Source organism: Macrotis lagotis, chromosome 4 (genome assembly GCF_037893015.1).
Source record: "Macrotis lagotis isolate mMagLag1 chromosome 4, bilby.v1.9.chrom.fasta, whole genome shotgun sequence".
NCBI classification, from domain to species: domain Eukaryota; kingdom Metazoa; phylum Chordata; class Mammalia; order Peramelemorphia; family Peramelidae; genus Macrotis; species Macrotis lagotis.
The window spans coordinates 113,297,903-113,320,089 of record NC_133661.1 but is presented as its reverse complement, the minus strand read 5'-3'; the positions used below and the strand labels follow the sequence as shown (position 1 = coordinate 113,320,089).

General features: G+C 39.0%; 1 pseudogene; it reads left to right on the top strand.

Annotated features, from left to right (window-relative positions):
• Positions 1 to 17,540: 17,540 nt before the first annotated feature.
• Positions 17,541 to 18,425, top strand: LOC141519994 (very-long-chain enoyl-CoA reductase pseudogene; annotated as a pseudogene).
• The last annotated feature ends 3,762 nt before the right edge of the window (positions 18,426 to 22,187 follow it).

The following is a 22,187-nucleotide window of genomic DNA, read 5'->3' as shown; positions in this document are numbered from 1 at the left end:
TTGTAACGGTCTTTGTACTTTTGCAAGAATAATTTCTCATCAGGTAAATTGAGAGTCATCCCCCTTAAAATGTACTAATATGTACTCTGGGAGAAAGGGGACAATCATCACTGAGTACTCCTTTTTTTGGTAATTGACCTACCTTCATCATTATTTTAACTTGTTTTACCTAAATTTCTTTTCCTCCCAAGCTTGTAATTTTAACAGACATTCCATTTCTAAATATACTAGGATTGCCATCCATCAAAGAGGTCTTGCCCCAATTTCAAAACAAAATAAAACAAAACAAAGAAGCAAACAAACTTTAGTAACAGTTGTATATCCATTTTTCCAATTTATAATTAATTAATCTTATGAGAGACCGATAGTTCCTCTGTCTGATCTCCCTTACTGGGGTTTGGTCCCTATCTACTATTCTCCTTTAAAATGTTCTAATGAGGGATACGAGGGAAGAGGAGGGGGGGAAGGGGGGTGGACAAGTAGGCTCCACATTCAAGGTAGAAACTTTTCCTTCATCTCCAAGTTTCTTATCCAAAGCTTGACATACCTTCTGATCCTCGGTTAAAAGAGCCCATCCCCTTCTGCAAATACCATTCATCTCCTTTCCCCTTTTCTATGGTAATTTTACTTAAGCACTCAGGAAGTTGGGGAGGCTTTCCAACCCTACCGGGGCTTCCCCAATCTTCACATCAGTATTTTAAGGCCAGACTTTTGCTAAAGTAGAAAAGGGAGGGTCTTCCCATTCTGGTACTTCAACAGGGATGGGGATCTCTGCTGTTTTCTTAAATAGAGGCATTTACACAACGAATCCTGTTCTTGACGCCAATTAATGTATTGTGATTTTAATGAGGTTCGGATTTGTTCCTGTAAATGACGCTCTCATGCAGATGAAAATGAAAGTATTTTAATAATGCAAGGAATAGGGTGGCTAGGTGGTGCAGTGGATAAAGCACTGGCCCTGGAGTCAGGAGTATTTGGGTTCAAGTCCAGGCTCAGACACTTAATAATTACTTAGCCGTGTGGCCTTGGGCAAGCCACTTAACCCCACTGCCTTGCAAAAACCTAAAAAAAAAGATCTTGGTCTCAGGAGGCTAAGATTCTGGAATAATGCAAGGAATAGATTGCTTACAATAATATTCTATACAGAAAATTATATATATATGTACATATATATATGAAAGGATTATTAATACTATAACAAAAGTAGAAGAGAAAGATAAAGAAAACATCACCAATTCGGGGGAGCACCAACTCTTAATCGCTTTGGCTGGAAAATTCCAGTTCAACAGCCATTGAGTCCCAAATGGGAGAGCCACAGGCAGAACGTCTTCTCCATGGGTGGGATTCCCTTTACTCTGCTTCTTCTCCTTCTTCTGAATGATTGGAGTTTTAGTATATTTATTAGGGGAGAACAAAGGTTTGTTGCCAAATTCAATTGGAAAGGATCCCAGCGTTCTTATCATGAACGTAGGAAGTCAGTAAGTGCTATTACATTAGGAAGATGTCATATGGGGCCACAAGACACAACATAATTAAGGTCAGTACTGTGAGAATAGCCAGTTCTTTTCAGTACTGTTTATGTTCCAAGAAATAGCTAGTTCCTGGGACTCTAAGAACTCGGTCAAATCACATAGGACACGTTCTAGAGGGGAAGGACATGTTCTCATACAGGCTCGAGTGAACTTATTCATATAAGAATATAAGTGAACTTACTCATAAGAATTTCATTTTCTTATACAGTGACTTGCCCAAGCTTTCATAGCTAGTAAATAACAAGTGTCAGGCTGGATTTGAACTCAGGTTTTCCAGGGTTGGTGGAACACTGCTCCACCTAGATGCCCCACAACATTCATTTTTGTAAAGTTTTCTGCCTCCTACTTTTCTCTCCTCCCACCCTAGGATAGCAAGTAATCTGATATAGGTTATTATACATGTATAATTGTCTTACATATATTTCCATATTGCTGTTTGTCCTTCATTCTCAAAGAAGACCATGACATGGAAGTGATGCCATGATAAGCACATGAACTGGATCTGAGCGAGGGGGCGCTGTGCCAAGTCACCAGCCTCACTTTCTCCTCCAGAGCCATCTGGATCTAATGGCTAGATATGAATCAGGTTGCCTGGAGATGACCCTGAATGTGAGACTATCAGGGTTAAGTGCCTTGCCCCCAAGGTCAAGGAGGTAGTAAATATCAAGTGTCTGAGGTCAAATTCAAACTCCATCCACTTGACTCCAAAGGTAGTGCACTATCCTCTGTACCACCTTGCTGCCCCTAATTTCGAATTTAGTCACATTATGAAAGAAAAATCAGAACAAAAAAGAGAAAAACCATGAAAAAGAAAAGGTGAAAAAACAAATTTTAAAATGGTGAAGATAGCATGCTTTGATCTGCATTCAGATTCCATAGTTCTTTCCCTGGATGTGGATGACATTTTCCATTGGAAGTCTTTTAGAATTGTCTGTGATTGTTGTATTGTTACTCAAGCTTTGTTTCTCTTTCTGAATCTTTCAAACCATATTCTTAGACTACCCTACTTTCTTTTACAATTCAATCATTTCCCAGACTGCTCACAATATTGTTAAAGACATTGGTGTTACTTTCCAAACCCAGGGGATTCTCTTCATTATTTGGCATATCACAAAATTTAGGTGTTCTCTAGGAGATCAAAGAGCTCCAAATCTCTCATTCTCCCAAAAGGAGATAGAAATCTCTACTGTCTATGCCTAATCCCAATGTAGGAAGAAGTTTGTGAGACAACTCCTTAGAAAAAAAGTTCATTAAGATTTTTAGTGATTCATTCAATTTAGACCAATGTATACCATGGAAACAATGTAAAGACTAACAAACTGCCTTCTGTGGGGGGTGGGGGGAGGGAAGCAAGATTAGGTGGAAAATTGTAAAATTCAAAATAAATAAAATCTTTCTTTAAAAAAAACCCAAAAACAATACCAAAAAAGATGTTTAGTGATTACAAAAACTTTTGGTAGATATGCAGTGGTTTATGTTCCTGTTGAACACACAAGTGGGGTTTCTGGTTATCTGTATACAGATCAGAAAATACTATAATACCCATTAGCAAATTACAAAATGCTTGGCTGCCTAATTAATAGTTATTCCAAATTAAATATACTGACCTCTCCTTTCTGTCCAGACTTGTAAGAATGAGGAGAGGAAGGGGGTGTGGAGTTGGTGGGGTAAAGCAGCATTAATAGAAGCTACAACTAATACAACTAATAGCAGATACAACCTGACCCTCTCCATCTGCAGTTGAGTCAGTCTGGGATGGGGTGTTGGTGGTTCTGCTCAGGGAGCTCAAGTCTGTATGTGGGTCAATTGTGACAGAAACAGAATCCTTAGAAAGAGACAAGGAAAGAGGAAGGAAAAAGAGGTAGAGAGGGGTGGTATAGGAAGGAGTCAACAGAAAGGAAGGAGTGGGACAAAGAAGGACAGCTAGTTTAAGGAGTGGGGTATTGAGGTCAAGGATACTAGGACTGAGGCAGCTTCTTGAGAAGATGACTCTGCCTTGTGTTCTTATTTTATTTCCTCAGTAAAACATTGTCACTCTTTCTTACACTTTTTTTTTAGGTTTTTGTAAGGCAAACGGGGTTAAGTGGTTTGTCCAAGGCCACACAGTTAGGTAATTATTAAGTGTCTGAGACCGGATTTGAACTCAGATAATCCTGGCTCCGGGACCAGTGCTTTATCCACTGCGCCACCTAGCTGCCCCTGGAGATACCTTTTAACAATCTGTGTGGCTTCTTGTTTACTAATAGCATACAAACATCTTAAAGCAAGATGGCAAGTGAAAACATTCATGGGCAGCCATAAGATCAAAGGTGAGTGTGAATGCTGAAAGGGTAATTAATGCTTAGTCTACTATCTGATTGCCTTCAAAGATTGGTCCCAGTCCTGAAGCATAGAACTGAACATGTAGAATGTAAAAGGGGGCAGACCTGTTCCAAATAATTGCCTGTGCTTGGTGTAATAGTTCTAAAGTTGTATTTCTGTTTTCAATATAGACTGTTTCAAGTTTTTGCATGATCTTTACAGCATATTCACTATCAGAAATAATATTAACAGCTTCATCAAAATTCTGTAGGGCCATTAGAATAGCATATAGCTTATTTCGTTGGGTGGATGTATATGGTGTCTCAATGGCCTGCAACGAAAAATCTTGAGGACAATAAATAGCTGCCTTTTTGTTCTTAGTGGCATCAGTAAAAACATTTTTTTCCTTGTACAGGTACTGGGGCGGTGAAATTAGGTGTTACCAGCCCCCAAGTTCTATGAACTTGTGCTGTAAGCAGTAGGTAAGAGGCACAACATACCTTAGCCCAGGAGGATACCAGGTACTAAGCTTCAAAGGAGGTCCTAAGATGTTCATAGATTTCAATTTTTAGGGGAAGCCAAATGATTGGTGTTAATCCAGAAAGGGTCATGGCTCATTGACTGTCCCTGGTCAATAATAGGACTGCATCCTCTTGAGTCTTTTTAAGTGTTTTCTTTTGTCTGCTGTTGGGATATACTCACTCTAGTACCTGAAAGGATTGGTGTATGACTCCAATAAGGTCATATGTGTTGTGATCTCTAAAGGAGTCTGATCATTGTACTCTGTCAGTTTTCCTGTTTCTGTGTGTTTTAGGATCTCTGCCAATGCCTGTTTTGCTGCAGGAGTCCAATGTCTAGGAGACCTAAGGTCAGGATCTCCCTGCAGAATGTCATATAAGGGATTCATGAGTCCAGGAGGAATGCAAGTATGGCTTCTTAGCCAGTGTAACTGTCCTATTAAGATTTGAAAGTCATTTAATGTTTTACCTTTTCTGTGGCAACAGATGGTGCCTTTTGTGTGATCTTTTTATCATCCGTAACATATCCTAAATAAGTATAGGGGGGCATCAGTCTGTATTTTATCTGGAGCTATATAAAGCCCCAGTTGTTGTAAGAGCCTTGTAATCTGCTTCCCTATGTCCTGTAAAATTTTTCTCTTGGGATGTGCTACTTAAACATCATCCATATAATGAATGGCTTCAGGATATTCTTGCTGAGATTTCTCTAAGCCTTGAGAAACAAACCACTTACACAAGGTGGAGCTATTAGCCATACCTTTTGGAAGCACTTTCCACTGATAACGCTTCATTGGCTTTTGCATATTAACAGTGAGAATGGGAAAGGCAAATCTTTCACAATCTCTGGAATTTAAGCAGATGCTATAGAAACAATCCTTAATATCTATGACCCACATATGCCAATGATCAGGAATCATATTTGGAGAGGGGAGACCTGGCTACAGGGCTCCTGTGGGATGCATAGATTGATTGATTGCTCTAAGGTCAGCAAAATTCTGAACATACCCGATTTCTTTTTTCTTTATCACAAACACTGGATGCATATTTTGATTCCAAGGCACTCTGCATTCCCCCCATTCCACAAGCTCAAGTTCCTGCACTTCCCATTCAGGGAGCCAATTATGATAGGCAATGACACATGGGTCAGCTCCCATATCAATCAGCCCTTGGAACCATTTCCCATTTAACTTCACCTTCAATTCTGGTTTTTCCTGGCCAATTTGTTGTACTAAGCTTATCTGGGGTGGAACAGCAGAAGTGCCTCTATCTAATACCCGTCCAAATGCTAAAGGTGAACGGGTACTGCATACAGATTAGAAAATACTATAAACTTGTCCCCAGGGTTTACTATATGGGTATGAATACTACCTGGATTGTATTGAGGGTTATTCAGTGCAAGGAACTTTTGTGTGGGAGATTGAATACATACATGTACTACAGCATGAGGGAGTACTCCATAATCTTTTGAGCTGTACATGGGTAGTTGGAACCCTGCTGAGCTATTAAGTCCTAGTATTCACTGGTCAAGGTGGCAGGTTAGGTTTGTACAATGAGGTTATGCAAGGGGCCCCTCTGGCCCATTTCCTGACAGTTTTGTACATAGTTTAGCATAATGTCCTGGTCTCCTACAATTAAAACATTTTTGCCTTTCTGGAAGAGGGCATTCCCTGGCTTTCCTGCAGTCTTTCTTTATGTTCCCAGGCCACAAGCAAAGCACCATTGTTCTTTAGGCCTGGCTCCTGCCTGGATAGCCCCAGCCATCATTTCTGTAGCATAAGCCTGTGAGCCCACTTTAACACATCTGTTTACTATGTCCTGAATACTTGCATTCTTTGGGGTGGCTAGGTGGTACAGTGGATAGAGCACTGGCCCTGGAGTCAGGAGTACCTGAGTTCAAATCTGACCTCAGACACTTGGGCAAGTCACTTAACCCTATTTACCTTGCCAAAAAACCCCAAAAAACAATACTTGCATTATTTTTCAAATCTATCATAGCCTTTTGACAGTCATGATTGGCATTTTCCCTAAGCATAAATTTTATCACCTGATCTGCTCCAGGAACATCTCCCATAGATCAGAGTACAGCCTCTTGCATCTTGGCAACAAAATCTGAAAATGACTCATTGACCCCTTGTTTAAGCTATGCCATTCCCTTTCCCTCTCCCTTTTCTGTCACTATCTTTCTCCATGCCCACTGGGCACATGTGGCAATCCTGACATATTCTGGGGAATTATAATTGAGTTGCTGAGCATTGAGACTGTGGATTCCCTCTCCAACCATCTGATTGAAAATCACCAAATAGTTTCTCCCTGTGCCTCCCGCCAACTTTTGAGCCTCCTCTTTACTTGTGCTCCTAAATTCTGATTTCCACACCACTGTTTGCCCAGGTGTCAGAACTGCTTTAGTCAGGGACTTCCAGTCATTGGGAGTGAGTATAAATTGACCAGCCAAAGTTTCTAATTGCATGAGAACATAAATGGAAGTAGGAGAATAAGCAGTAACCTCTTCCTTTAATGCCTTCACTATCTTCCAATCAATGGCTCTGAACACTCTATTATTGCACTGGGGGTTATTGGGCTTGACTCTTCAATTACAGGAAAAGCAGTGAGCCATCTTGTCAGATCTTCCCCCTTCTCACAAGCCTTTTCTAGGGCTTTTCACAAGCTAGAAAGCAGGGGACCATCTCCTTTATCCAGTTCCCCATCAGCTGATTGCATGGGTACTTTTGATTTCTCAACTAGCCCTGTTTTTTCTTTCAACCCTGTTTCCTCTTCAAGATTTTCATCTTGGCAGAGCCAAGATGGTGACAGGAGAAGAGCCTCTCTTAGATTCTCTCTCTATATAATATTTCAAAACTTATATAATATGGACTCCAAATTTTCAAGAGACAGAACCCATGGAGGGATCCAGTGAGGCAATTCTCCAGCCTAAGATAACCTGGAAAATAGCGGAAAGGCTCCACTTCACAGGGTTAGAGGGGTGGCCCGACAAAGTGAAGGACCTTCAGCCTCCTGGAGGTGTCTCCAGACCCAGGGTGCCTGGGAGCCAAGCTCATGGCAGTGTGGGCAGTTTCCTGACCTGCATCTCAGGGAGCACCAGGCACAACTTGGAAGATCAGTGAGGAAACCTCTGCCAGAGCAAGCACGTGAAACTCAGTCCTGAAGACACTCAATGAGCAGCATGGCTGCTACAGCCTAGATCCAGGAAACAGAAGCAGGCAGAGCCACTAAGCAGGAGCCCCCAGGCAACTGAGCCTTGAGTGCTCAGCCCACCAAAGGTAGGGATGTGGAGAGAGATTTCTAAAGTCTGTCTTCTGTATCTGGAACAGGACTCTGACCACATTCAGATCCTGATCGCAGTCTAGGCCCCACATAGAACAGCAAGGTGCCCCCCCCACCTCAGCCTCATGGCATAGGGGTATGTGTGTGGTCATTCACAGACCAGAGGGAAGACAGAGCCTCACACACTGAGAGCCTTGTGGGGGGTGTCCCAATAATACTCAAAAGATCAGGAAGCACCCCACAACCAGGCATAGGCTGGGGAAATGAGTAAACAGAGAGAAAAGAGGAACATAATTGAAAAATACATTGTCTATGATCCCAAGAAGGATCAAAATACTCAATCTGAAGATGAGGAAGTACAAGCTCCAGCATCTAAAGACTGCAAGAAAAACAAAAATTGGGCTCAGGCTTACAGAGCTCAAAAAAGATTTTGAAAATCAAGTGAGGGAGATAGAAGAAAAATTGAGAAAAGAAATGAGAGAGATTCAGGAAAAACATGAAAAGGAAGTCAGCAGCTTAGTCAAGGAGATCCAAAAAAATACTAAAGAAAATAACATGTTAAAAACCAGCATAGGTCAAATGGATAAAACAGTTCAAAAAAATTATTGAGGAGAAGAATGCTTTAAAAAGCAGAATTGGCCAGATGGAAAAAGAAATAAGAAAGCAATCTGAAGAAAACAAATCCTTCAGATGTAGAATGGAACTAAAGGAAGCTGCTGACTTTACAAGAAGTCAAGACAATACTTCAAAACAAAAAGAATGAAAAATTAGAAGAAAATGTGAAATATCTCATTGAAAAGACAACTGATATGGAAAACAAATTCAGGAAAGATAATTTAAAAATTATTGGGATACCTGAAAGTCATGATCAGGAAAAGAGCCTTGACATCATTTTTAAAGAATTCCTACAGGAAAATTGCCCTGATATCCTAGAAGCAGAGGGCAAAATAGAAATTGAGAAAATCCACTGATCTCCCCTAGAAAGAGATCCAAAAACCCCCCCAGGAATATTATATCCAAGTTCCAGAACTCCCAAGTCAAAGATAAAATATTCCAAGCAGCCAGAAGGACACAATTCAAATATCGTGGAGTTGCAGTCAGGATTACATAGGACTTAGCAACAACTACATTAAGGGCTTATAGGGCTTGGAATATAATATTCCAGAAGGCAAAAGAGCTTGGAATGCAACCAAGAATCAACTACCCAGCAAAACTGAACGTCCTCTCCCAGGGAAAAAGATGGGCTTTCAATGAACCAGGGGAATTTCAAATGTTCCTGTTAAAATGGCCAGAGCTGAAAAGAAAGTTTGATCTTCAAATACAGAACTCAGGGTGAAGCATAGAGAGTAAAGAAGAAGGGTAAAATATGAGGGACTTAATGATGATGAAATACACATATTCCTGCATAGAAAAATGATACTGATAATACTTATAAGAAACTTCTTATTTAATAGAGCAGGTAGAAGGAGCTTTTATAGATGAAGCACAAGGAGAGAGCTGAATTTGAATATATAATATATTGTAAAAATAGAGTCAGTGGCTAAAAGGGAAATATAATGGGAGTAAGAGAAAGGAGAGGTAGAATAGGCTAAGATATTTCATATAATAAGATTTTTTTTATTACAATGAGTTATTGCAATGATATGGAAGGGGGCAAAGGTGAGGGGGAATGAGGGAACCTTTGCTCTCATCAGAGGTGGCTCAGAGAGGAAACAGCATATATACTCAATGGGGTATAGATATCTAGAGTAAGAAGGAGAGAAGGGGGACGGGGAAGGGGGAGATGTGAGTGATGGAGGAGAGGGTGGACTATGGGGGAGAGTGGTCAGATATAACACATTTTCTGCCTTAGGAGTAGTATGTGGGCTCAGGGCCTCTTGGCCCCAGGGTCAGTGATCAGTCTGCTCCACCACTCAGCTACCTTACAGCACCTTTAAGAAGAGGGACAGAGTGAAAAGGAGGGAGAAAATATACTATATGGTAATGGAGGGAGTTGCAATCAGCAATGGCAACAGTGGAAAAATATGGAAGTAGTTTTTGTGATGGACTTATCCTAAAGAAATCCACCTGTGACAGAGCTGGTGGTGTTGAAACACAGACTGAAGCCCATTTATTATTATTATTATTTTTTTGGGGGGGGTTGCAGGGCAGATGGGGTTGGGTGGCTTACCCAGGGTTGCACACCTGGGTGATTGTAGGGTGTTGGAGGCCAGATTTGAATCCAGGTGCTCCTGACTCCAGGACTGATGCTCTGTTCACTGCACCATCTGGCTGCCATTATTATTATTATTATTATTATTATTATTATTATTATATTTATTTTATTTTGGTTTGGTTTTTGGTTTTTGTAGGGCAATGGGGTTGTGGTGGCTTGCCCAGGGACACACAGGTGGATGATTATTGGGTGTCTGGGGCCAGATTTGAGCTGGGGTACTCCTGACTCCAGGGCCAGTGCTCCATCCACTGTGCTACCTAGCAGCCATTATTATTATTATTATTATGTTTTTAAATTTTATCCTCTTTCCTTTGTTGCTCATGAGGGTCTATTTTTTGGGGGGGAGGAGGTTTTATGTTTACTCTTAAATCAGAATATTTTAGTGATATATAAAAAATCATTTGTACAAAAATAAAATAAATATAATAAATAAAGTTTTTCATCTGTACCAGCAATCTTTCAAGAGCCTGAGAAAGCTGTGAAAGTTCAGGATACAAGCCTTTGTAACTAGGGCACAAAATATTGGGGGCACAGTTGGAAAACTAGACCCTGACAGATCACATTCAGTTTCTGTCTGAGGGTAAACCTGAACTGCAGTCAGCTATGTCCCTTCAGAGCTGCTTTAACAAGTCCCCAGATGACAAAATCAAGGCCCTCTAACAGGCTAGGATCTGATTGCTCACAGGCAGTCATTTGCTCCCCTACTACGGTCCAATTTTTTCCACCCAGGGGATGTTATCCAAACTTTGTCCACAAAACTCCTCACATCCTTAAGATGGATTGTTACTCCCTGACTTTTTACAGCCTTATATACCTGCTAACAGTATCTCCTTATCTTCTTAATAACATGGTTCCCCATCTTCCTAAACCGTTTCAGCGCTACCTATGGTAAGGGTATTCCTTCACTCTATCACGGGATATTCCCCATAGACTCCTCTGGTCCCTGTTTGGGCATCACTTAATGGGATTTTCATTGGCCCCAGCTCTCTACAGGGAGCCTACCTGTGACTTAACCAGCCTTCTGGGCATCCCCAGGCATGTTGACCAACAGCAGTCTCCAGTGAAGAGTCTAAGAAGACCAGAGACAAGGAGAGTCTATGCAAGCAGTCTTTATTGCTACCTGTGGCAGTTACATTTTGAGGCCTCTCCTTTAAGCAGTTACATCTCGGAGCCCCTTCTTACACAGCCCCCCTCCTACCTCTCCTTTGTTCCCCTAAATATGTCTGGACAGCATGTGAAGCCCTCATGTAGGGAAGTGAAGGGACAAGTCAAAGAGAGTCTTGTCAGCATAATCTGCTTCCAGCCCAACCCAGTGAGTACTGTGATAATGGTTCCTGGGAGTAACTTGAAACAGGCTGAGACCCTCAGCACTCCCTAAATTCCCAAGGTTACAAGTTTCCCTGGTCCCTCAGTCTTGTGGGAGTATGCCCTGTACTTGATCTTGGCTCCCTTCAGAAAAAGGCATAGAAGGGGTCCTGAAAAAAGAATGAGAGAGAGTATGACATTTGGCAATTGTCCTGCCTATGTAGGAACAGAAGTAAAGTTGCCATTCATCCCCTTTCACTATTTATGACTAATACTGAAGGGAAATATCTGATGACTCTCCTCTACAAATAGCTAGATATGCCAGTTGTCCAGTGAAAAATAAGGTTGTGAACTCTGATCTCAATTTGTTATTGTTGCAAGAGTATAGGATTCTCCAGAAATGGCGGGTCATTAGCTATTCAAAGTTTTAGAAATTTTTTTTTTAGGTTTTTGCAAGGCAATGGAGTTAAGTGGGTTGCCCAAGGCCACACAGCTAGATAATTATTAAGTGTCTGAAGTCAGATTTGAACCCAGGTACTCCTGACTCCAGGGCCGGTGCTCTATCCACTGTGCCACCTAGCTGCCCCTAGAATTTTTTAAAATTCTTATTTGAATACTTATTTGTGCTGACTTGTTGAATATTATTTGCTAATATGTATGCTAACTGTTGTACTTTGATCTGAACTCTCTTAACTTGGTATATTTGCATGCTTATTTGCATGTGGTATTGACTAAACAATGTGTACCTGTTCCTTTGTTAATTGTTACATAAGTTGTGACATTCTTGCTATTTGTAATTGTTTAGTTATTGTATGTTGCTTTGTAGTAGTATTGATCATCACCTGCATTTGCCTATCATTTTATTATTATTTTGCTACAGTATGGTACTGTATAATTGGTTTTTTATTTAGCATTATTAGTTTGCTGAACACAATTTTCAATAATAATTGAACAAAGCACTGGGTCTTCTAATTCTAGAGCATTTCTGAGCATTCACAAATAAGGACATTATAAAATTGTTGAAAAGAATTATAAAAAATTTGGAAAGATGTATGGTGATAAATAATGAGGTCAGATCTGGAAACTGCTGAAAAATTGTGATACCTAATTTCCCCAAGTCAAAGAGTATAGAACTTTATAACTTGGGAGCATTGTTCCAATTTGCTTTCCAAACTGACTGGACCAATTCAGGCTCTACAAACCATATAACTATGTACCTGTTTTCTTAGACCTCTCCAACATTTATCAGTTTCCTTTTCTGGCAGCTTTACCAATCTGATGGGTGTAAAATAGTTCATTCTCATTTTCATTTCTCTTATTATTAAATATTTGGAGCATTTATTTATATAGCTATTAACAGCCTGGATTTCTTCCCTTGATAACTACCTGACAGATGCACTGATGATATAAAATTGACTGGACCAGTTGGAATATAGTGTCAAAGGTCCTAGATAGGTTGTAACTAATATGTGGAACAAGGAATAGGAAATCCATTTATTTATTTGTTTGTTTTTTCCAATTATAATATATAATGATAATATTATCAATGTCTCATCATTATAAATATTTAGTCCAGAGTGATCAAAATGACTTTTATTAAGACATAATAAAAGGACCACCTCTCTTTTATTAAAAAAAATCATTTATTAGGCAGCTAGGTGGCGCAGTGGATAGAGCACCGGCCCTGGAGTCAGGAGTACCTGAGTTCAAATTTGGTCTCAGACACTCAGCTGTGTGGCCTTGGGCAAGCCACTTAACCCCATTGCCTTGCAAAAACTAAAAAAAAAATATTTATTTAAGGCAATGGGGTTAAGAGTGACTTGCTCAAGGTCATATAACTAGGCAATTGTTAAGTGTCTGAGGCCAGATTTCAACTCAGGTTCTCCTGACTCCAGGGCCAGGGCTCTATCCACTGTGCTACCTACCTGCCCCAAGGACCACCTCTCTTAAGGAAAGGGGCCCCAATCATGGCAATGCTGGGTCTTATATGCAATTTGAAAGGCTTATTCCTCCCCTTTTATGCCAGTCATTGGCCAGGGTCTCAATCTAATTGATACATTCACCTCCACACATTTTTCCTTGCCCTGTTCATTATACTATTGAGCACAGGAGAGTAAACAGTAACCTCCTTGAGCAGGCACAAAGGAGGACACAGACCCTAGATTAACTCAAAACTAGATTGGGCAGGCCTGATATAATCTCAGGTTTTGATCAGATTGGGGCCAATTCTTTTATTTTACACTTACATACCTGCCCATAGACACCAATACAGACAGACCCCAGTCTTTGTAATGTAAACTAACAATCTCCCTTCACATTCTTGCAGAAACCAAACACCCCCACATTCCTCACGGATAATTTTCAAGATTAATTTTTGCGGTTTTTCTCCCTCTCACCCTTCCCTTCCACCTCCCTAAGATAGCAAGTTACACATATTCCCATATTAGTTATGTTGTAAAAGAAGAATCAGAATAAAAAGGGAAAACCATTAGAAAGAAAAAAATAAAAAATAAATTTTAAAAAGTGAATATAGTATGCTTTGATCTACATCAGACTCCATTGTCCTTTCTCTAAATGTGGATGACATTTTCCATCATGTCTTTTAGTACTATATTACTAAAAAGAACTAAGTCTATCAGAGTTGATCATCTCATAATGTTCTGTTAAGGTTTACATATTCTCTTGGCTCTGCTTTACTTTACTCAGCACCAGTTCATGTAAGTTTTCTAGGTTTTTCTGAAATCTGTCTGCTCAACATTCCTGATAGAACAATAATATTCTATTATGTTCATAAATCACAACTTGTTCAGCCATTCTCCAATTGATAAATATCCCTTCAATTTCTAATCCTTTGCCACTACAAAAGAGATGCTATAAAATTTTTTGCACATTTGGGTCTTTTCCCCTTTTTAATGATCTCTTTGAGATACAAAACTAATAATGATATTGCTGGATCAAAGTATATACATAGTTTTATAGCCCTTTGGGTCATAAATTTGGACTTCCAAATTGCTCTCCAGAATGGTTGGATCATCTCATAACTCTACTAACAGTTCAGTAGTGAAGGGATAGGAAATCTTAAGAAAATTCAGAGTCTGACCTGCTCAATCAAGTTTTGGGGAATATACTGAGTAGGGAAACCCACAAGATTCCAGACACAATATTGAATGAGTCACTGCCACTTGTTTCCCCATAATCTAAGAAAGATAACAAGAGACTTATAGAACTCTCTAGATTTTGGAGAATCCATATTTCTCAATGGGTAATTCTGATACCCATTATTTACTGAGTCACCTGCTAGTCTGCCTCTTTCATGTGGGGCCAAGAATTGACTACAGATGTAGAAAACATAAAGCAGGCTATCCAGCAGTTTCTCCCTTTAAATTCTCAAGACCTTTCAAGACCAATAAATCTGAAAGTATCTGTTCAAGAAGACCAGATTAAGTGGAGAATCCGGAAGACATAAACAAGTGACCAGAGAAAACCTGTTAGGTTTATGAAATTCTAAATTCCTCAGAGAAGTCATTCACTATACTACCTTTGAAATGGATTTATTCACCTACTATTGGGTCCTAGTTGCTTTGGAAATAAGGTCACCCAATCACCCTTTGTTAAGGATTGGGTAGTACAAGATTAGTAGACCACAAGAATCTTCTATCGCTAATGGAAATGATATAATAAAAATCAAGCTTACCTGCACCCTTCTGATATTAGATAGTGACTAAGCTAGTGATAAAGGTCTCCATTCTAGAACCCTAGACCCTCTTATGTTTTAATGACTTCCCACCTAATAAGGACTTGTTCCCTAAAGAATGTCATTTTACCTTAATGATTACTATGAGAGAGGCATATGCAAGTGAATTTCAACAATTACTGATCCAATTGAAGGGGGTACTCTAAAGAATGGTATACTGGCAAGTCCTTCTGGTGGGTTGAGCTCCAGGCTGATGGTTGCATGTGAAAGCCTTGCAAGATGGGAAAGGGAAGATATCTTATGGGCCTGGCTAAGTGGTCTGGGGCCTGGAGAGTTTAAGACTGGACAATTTAAAAAATTTCCCTTTTTAGCTAGGACTAGTGAAAGAATTTTGCTACATGAAGTTGTTTCTTGAGCATATCAGCATCCCTCAGAGAGAACCAGATTGGAGCCTAATCCCTCAGAGAGAACCAGATTGGAGTCATTATTACAGCAGTTATTAGGTAGGGGATCCAGTGCCAATATAAACAATGGGGTGGTAAGTCTCTATTGTGCTGAATATATGACCATGTAATCCCTCTAAATACAAGGTGGGTATCCAACTGGGCTTCTTGTGCCAATTTGATCACCTAACACAAATAGGACACTACTAACTGACAAAAATGGCACCCTCCCATCTCAGGAAGAAATTTATCCCCTCCTAATCAACTGCATTGCTATGCTTCTCTTATGGATATAGTTCTTTTTGGACATAGTTTTAGTTGACCCTTTCCAGTTCTTTCTTAATTCATCCCCTAGTGAAGACATTTGATCTGACTTAAGTTTCTTGTTCCCTCAGAGGTCTCTTTACATCCTGGAAAAGTAACTCATGTCCACTTCAATTGGCTAGTTTTCTTTCCTTTATAATGATTTGGACAACTCTTTTCCAGAAAAAGTTTGGGGGACCAAAAGATAATAAGTTGGGGAGGTTCTGTGTTTTCTAATTATGTAGGTGAAGTGAAAATGTTGCTATATAATAATGATAGGTATGTATTTACTTGGAAGGATGGAGATTCTTCAGCTGACTTAGTGGTAATTCTGATTCCCTAGATGAGTGAGTGGGGCAGAGTTCAAGAGAGTTCTTATTCATCTTATATGAAGGGCAATAGTCTTTCCACAGACCCCTCTAAGGGGCCATAGATTCTGTATCATTTTCTTTTTTTATTTATTTTTTCTTTTTTTCTTTTTTTATCTGTATCATTTTCTTGATGTTGCTTTCAGGGAAAAAGAGATTTTGGCAGATGGATTGGGACATATTGAGTGGATAATCATGGGATCAATTAAGATCCCATGATAGGTTATATCTGGGAAGGAGCTTATGAGATTTTAGCTCATTTTCTACAGATGAGCCTAATGTATAATGATGTGTTGACTGTGTCCAAATGACCAAGTCAAAGTGACACTTGGCCTGATTAGCAGCTATATCCTTGATGCAACTTCTTGTCATGTAAGGCATAAAAACCCCATAATGAGCAGTTGAGAACATTCCAAATTTCTGTTAACCACTTAGATTATCATGTCTTGGTAACTAAGTAAGTTTCTATAAGGAAAAAAAGGGAACCAAATTCAAAGAAGCCAAACTCCTTGTTATATAACCTTGCTGTATTAGAGAAAATTAAACTTCCTATTTCTTTTTTAAAATTTTTATTCAATTAGTTTTTCAATTATATGTAAAAACATTTTTAAGCTTTGTTTTTTAAAATTTTGATTTCCTAATTCTCTTCCTCTTTGCTTCCTCTCTCCCCCTCATTGAGAAGACAAGCAATTTGATGTAGGATATATATATATATATATATATATATATATATATATATATGTAATCATATGAAACATATTTCCAAATTAATCATGTTGTGAATGAAGAAAAAGAACAAAAGAGAAAAAACTACCCATAAAAGTGAAAATAGTATGTTTCAATCTGCATTCGGACTCTATCAGTTCTTTCTCTGGATGTGGATAGAATTTTCTATCATGAATCTTTTCAAATTGTCTTGGATTATTGTGTTGCTGATAAGAGCAAAGTCATTTACACTTGTTCATTGCAAAATGTTTCTGTTACTCTTTAAAATGTTCTCCTGGAACACATTGATAGCAACATTGTGTGATGATTAACCATGATGTATTTAATTAATTTTAGTAGTTCTATGATCAAGGGCACTTCTAAAATACTTGTGATGGAAAATGCCATACATATCCCAAGGAAAAACTATGGAGTTTGAATGCAGACCAAAGCATACTATTTTTACTTTTTTAAATTTGTTTTAGGTTTTTATTTTCTTTCTCATGTTTTTTCCCCTGATTCTTCTTTCACATCATGACTAATATGGAAAATTATTAATGTACATGATTGAACAACTATAACCTATATCAGATTATTCACTATCATGAAAATGTAGAACTCAAAAGCTTACAAAAAGATAAATGTTGAAAACTATCTGTGTATGTAATAGGGAAAATTCAAAGAACATGCAAAAAGATAAAGAAATAGCATAAAATAAAACATTCTTCTGTATCTACTCACTTTACTTTGCATCAATTCATGTAAGCCTTTCCAGGTTTCTCTGAAATCCTCTTGCTTATTATTTCTTATAAAATAATAGTATGCCATTACAATTATACATCACAAGATAGCAGTCAGAGTGTGAGAGGGAGCCATGAAGCACTATGAGATTTTGGATGCCAAGACAATGGAAAAGTTGTGTTTCCTGGATAAGGTGAAACCCAATGCTACCATTGCTGAGATCAAGAACCCTTTCACAAAATCACATCCCCAGTGTTATACTGCCCAGCTTTCCCTGCGACTGTATCCTAAGGCAAGTCTTTGAAGGATGAGGACATTTTGTAGAATCTGCCTATGGGAACCACAGCTACACTTTACTTCCTGGATCTGGGAGCCCAGATCACCTGGGTGATGGTGTTCCTGACAGAGTATATGGGTTCTTTCCTCATTTACCTACTATTATGCTTCTGGGAATCTTTCGTCTATGATCACAAGTATGATTTCACATCTAGCCAGCACACTGTGGTTCTTCTTGTCTGTATTTATTATTCATTCCACTACATCAAGCACTTACTGGAGATACTATTTGTTCACTGTTTGTCTCATGGGATAATGCCCCTGCATAATATCTTCAAGAATTGTACCTAGTCCTGGGGCTTTGCTGCCTGGATGGCCTATTAAATCAACCATCCTCTCTACAATCCCCCACCATGTGGTGGTCATGTGAAACTAACACTTGGCATTTTTTTTGCTCTGGTAACTTCTCCAATCACAGTGTTCTAAGGCACTTGCAAGTTCTAAGACCTGGAAGATACCTTATCCAACCAAAATCCCTTCACATGACTCTTCTTGCTGGTGTCATGTCCCAATTATACATATGAAGTGGGGTCCTGGATTGATTTACCATCATGACCCAGTGCCTCCCAGTGGCTCTCTTCCAAATAATATGAGTTAAAGGGAAGCATCATAGCTATCTGGAAGAGTTCCAGGATTACTTCCTCTCCAACAATGCTCTCCCATTATCACCTTCCTTCTCTAAACTGCCCTCTTGGAGTGGCCTCTCCCATTTGTAATTATCATAAGGCAGCTTCTCAGTCCCTCCTTCTGTGCTGGGTGGGGGGAACAGGACTGCCCATCTCTCTTTTTCCCCCACCACTGAACTAAGGCCAGTTCAGTGGTTGCCTGGGCAGAGGGCTTGGCTCTCTCTTATTTTCCTAACTCAAACATAATATTGGTTCTGCAGAAGAGATACTGGTATAAAAAGGTCTTGTTTTTTGGCCACAGGAATAAAACACAATTTAATTCCAAAAAAGAAAACAAAACAATAATATAGTACAACAATGGAATGGGAGTCAGAAAGATCAGCACAGAAAGAGAAGAGATAATAAGGGATATATAGATGAGGGGTGCCCTATCAGTGCTGTTTGGACTGAAGTCCCAAGCATGCAAGGCTTTCAACTAGTCATTGTGGTCATACAAGTATTTTGACTTACATTAATCTTGGTTTACATTATTTGTGGATTTCATTGATAGGGGCTATCTTATTATTATTATGGTTTTCACAGAAAGAAACTTTTGCTAGGAAACACATTATTGACGGTTTTTAATGGTAGAGACTTTTGCTAGGAAATTCACATTGTTCACGACTTTTACTGCTTAAGGGTTTTCACCAATAGGGATCCCACCCCCTCTAATAAAGTAGACTCCAGATCTCCTGAACTTCCCATCTGAATCTCAGATCCTGAAATCTGAGATGCCCCTTTATTCCAGGATCGTGTGTGTGTGTGTGTGTGTGTGTGTGTGTGTGTGTGTGTGTGTGTATGTTTTAGATTTTTGCAAAGGGGTTAAGTGGCTTACCCAAGGCCACACAGCTAGGCAATTATTAAGTGTCTGAGTCCGGATTTGAACTCAGATACTACTGACTCCAGGGCCGGTGCTCTATCCACTGCACCACCTAGTCTCCCCAGGACCTTGTATTTATAGAATTTGATACTGTATATTACCTTGACACTCTAGAATGCCTATACAAAATATAGAATAATTCCTTTGGTTGACATTTGACATATACTAAAAGAAGCAAAAACAATATGTCAGTAGTGTCATGAATTGGTTGAATCAAGGAATATCTCCATTGATTAGGCAGTCACAAGATGATCCTTTGCTCATGTCGGGCAAGAGGGAATGGTCTGGAGGTACAAAAATAAATTGGGGGACTTTCCATGGAATTGAGTTGATTTGGCTACACTGGGAGGGTCACTGTGACAAGGAAAAACTTGTTTAACTTACAGAAATTACTTGAAAACACTAAGTTGACCCCTGAAGATATGTGTAACCTATGTGTCACTCTTTCATTCCCTAATACAACCTAATTCCTCCCTTACCTCTTTCCTAGCAAGTATTTTATATAAACCTTATATAAACTGTCCCTAGTTTCTCTTCTTCTAAGTTGGGTCACATAATATATAATCAAAATGTAAACACTGATCCAGAGGAGTTAGAGGCAATACTTAATTCTTCACTACCAAAAAATTTTTAAGACTTAAGGCCTTTTTTGGGATTTGATGTCTGTTAGTGCAGAAAAAGTTTTAGCAATTTCTAAACCTCTGAATGAATTGATGTCTCAGTTTATGGTTGAGGACAACTGGAAGTAGAAGTTCAAGGTCAGTTACTTTACCTTGAACTTTCTGAAACTATTTAGAGACAACTGTGAATAAGTTATAAAAACAGCCAATTGCTTCATGCATGCACTAGTTTTGACCTGTGTAGAACTGAGCAAATCAAGAATGCTAGTTTGAAATGCCTGAGAAGTTTAAAGACTATGCATACAGAGCTATTGGAGACAGCTCTAATTCCAGCATTCTTTTAGTTAAGATTCCATAATCCCCCTTTTTTCTATATGGAAACTTGTCAGGTCATCATTCTAAAGGGAAATATTAGGGAAATATTTACTTAGTCTTTCCTACAATATTAAGGGGATGATGTGTTTGCAGACATTCCTTGAGAATGCTTCTCTCTTGGGACTGTGGAGACTAAGCTGTCCATGGTTGGAGGGATATCCTTCAGAATGTTAGGATATGGCAAGATTAGCCATGAGTCGGTCTCCCATTTGCACTTTGTGAAACTTATTTTGAATTTTGTTTTGTTTTTGCTTGATCCTCTTGATTTATAGGAGTATGAGATTGTTATGATCTTGCTGTTGAATACCTTTCCCCTATGGTGGCTTATGTCATTGATGCAGTTGCTGTTGCTGACTTTATACTGTCTTTACTCTTTTTTCCTCTTAACTTCTACTTAAATCTTTTTGTTCCTAAAATTTCTCTGGGGAGGGCGGCTAGGTGGCGCAGTGGATAAAGCGCTGGCTCTGGAGTCAGGAGTATCTGGGTTCAAATCCGATCTCAGACACTTAATAATGACCTAGCTGTGTGGCCTTGGGCAAGCCACTTAACCCCATTGCCTTTCAAAAACTTAAAAAAAACAAAAAAACCCCAAAAAACTAAAATTTCTCTGGGTTAGAGTTGGTCTTTTATATGAATTCTTTCATGTTCTGCCTGAACCTTTAGCTGATTGCATTTTTCCATGGCAACAATCAGGGCAAGTCTCAAGTGATCTTTAGAAATTCACCAAGTCTAAGAAGCATGGATATTTCTATGCTTTTAAATAACCAGGGTGTTGAGCCAGGACCAATCAGTTCTGAAGGGACAATTTTGTCTTCATTTAAGTAAAGTCTCTCCTTTTTTGTGGTTGGGAGGAAAGATGTTCCATCAGGGAAATACTGATCCTATCCTAGGGACTAAATTTCAAGGGCTGTTCAACATTTGATTTTTATTTTAATTCATACCAAGTTGAATTCTGCCTGACAAAGATGGACTGGATAACAGTACTAGCTAAGTATGAAACATATGCTCTTTTTAAAAAATCTTAATAATTTTACTATCTCATGCTTTATTTTTCTTCCTTAAGGATATGATTTCTCTGTCATCACATTCAACTGAGAGCAATGTATACCATGGAAACAATGTAAAGACTAATAGAATGCCTTCTGTGGGGGGTGGGGGGAGGGAAGCAAGAATGGGGGAAAAATTGTAAAACTCAAAATAAATCTTTCTTGAAAAAAATCTTAATATCATTTTTTCCAATTACATGTAGTGTTTGACATTCATTTTTGTAAAATTATCTCCCTCCCTCTCTTTCCCTCTCACTTTCCAAGTCAGCAAAACAATCTGACACAGTAAAGATTATACATGAATTATCATCAACATATATTCTGTCAAAGAAAACAAGCATGGATCCCAACTCTGCCTCAGTCCATGGGAACCTTGGTTAATAAAGTGTGTAAAGAAAGGATGAAATCTGAGGTATCTAATGGTTAAGGAAATCGTTAAGTTACAGGGAAAAAAATAAAAAACACTGCATTTGAAAATACTGAGAGCTACTTTTTGCAGTGGCAAAGAATTGGAAATTGAAGGGATACCCATTATTTGGGGAATGACTGAACAAGTCAAGAGTAAACTGATACTGAGCAAAGGGAACAGAACCAAGAGAACATTGTACAGATTAGCAACATTATGAGTTGATGAACATGATGCATGGCAGCTCTCTCAGCAGTTCAGAGAGCTAGGATAACCTTGGGGGACCTGTTATAGTCAATGTCATCCACATCCAGATGAAAAAAAACAAAGAAACCAAAAATAACCCCAAAACCCCACAGAATCTGAATGAACATTATGTTCACTTTTTAAAATTTTCTCTTATGTTCTCCCTTCCTGTTCCATGGTTTTCTTTCTTTTTTCCTTAGTCCTAA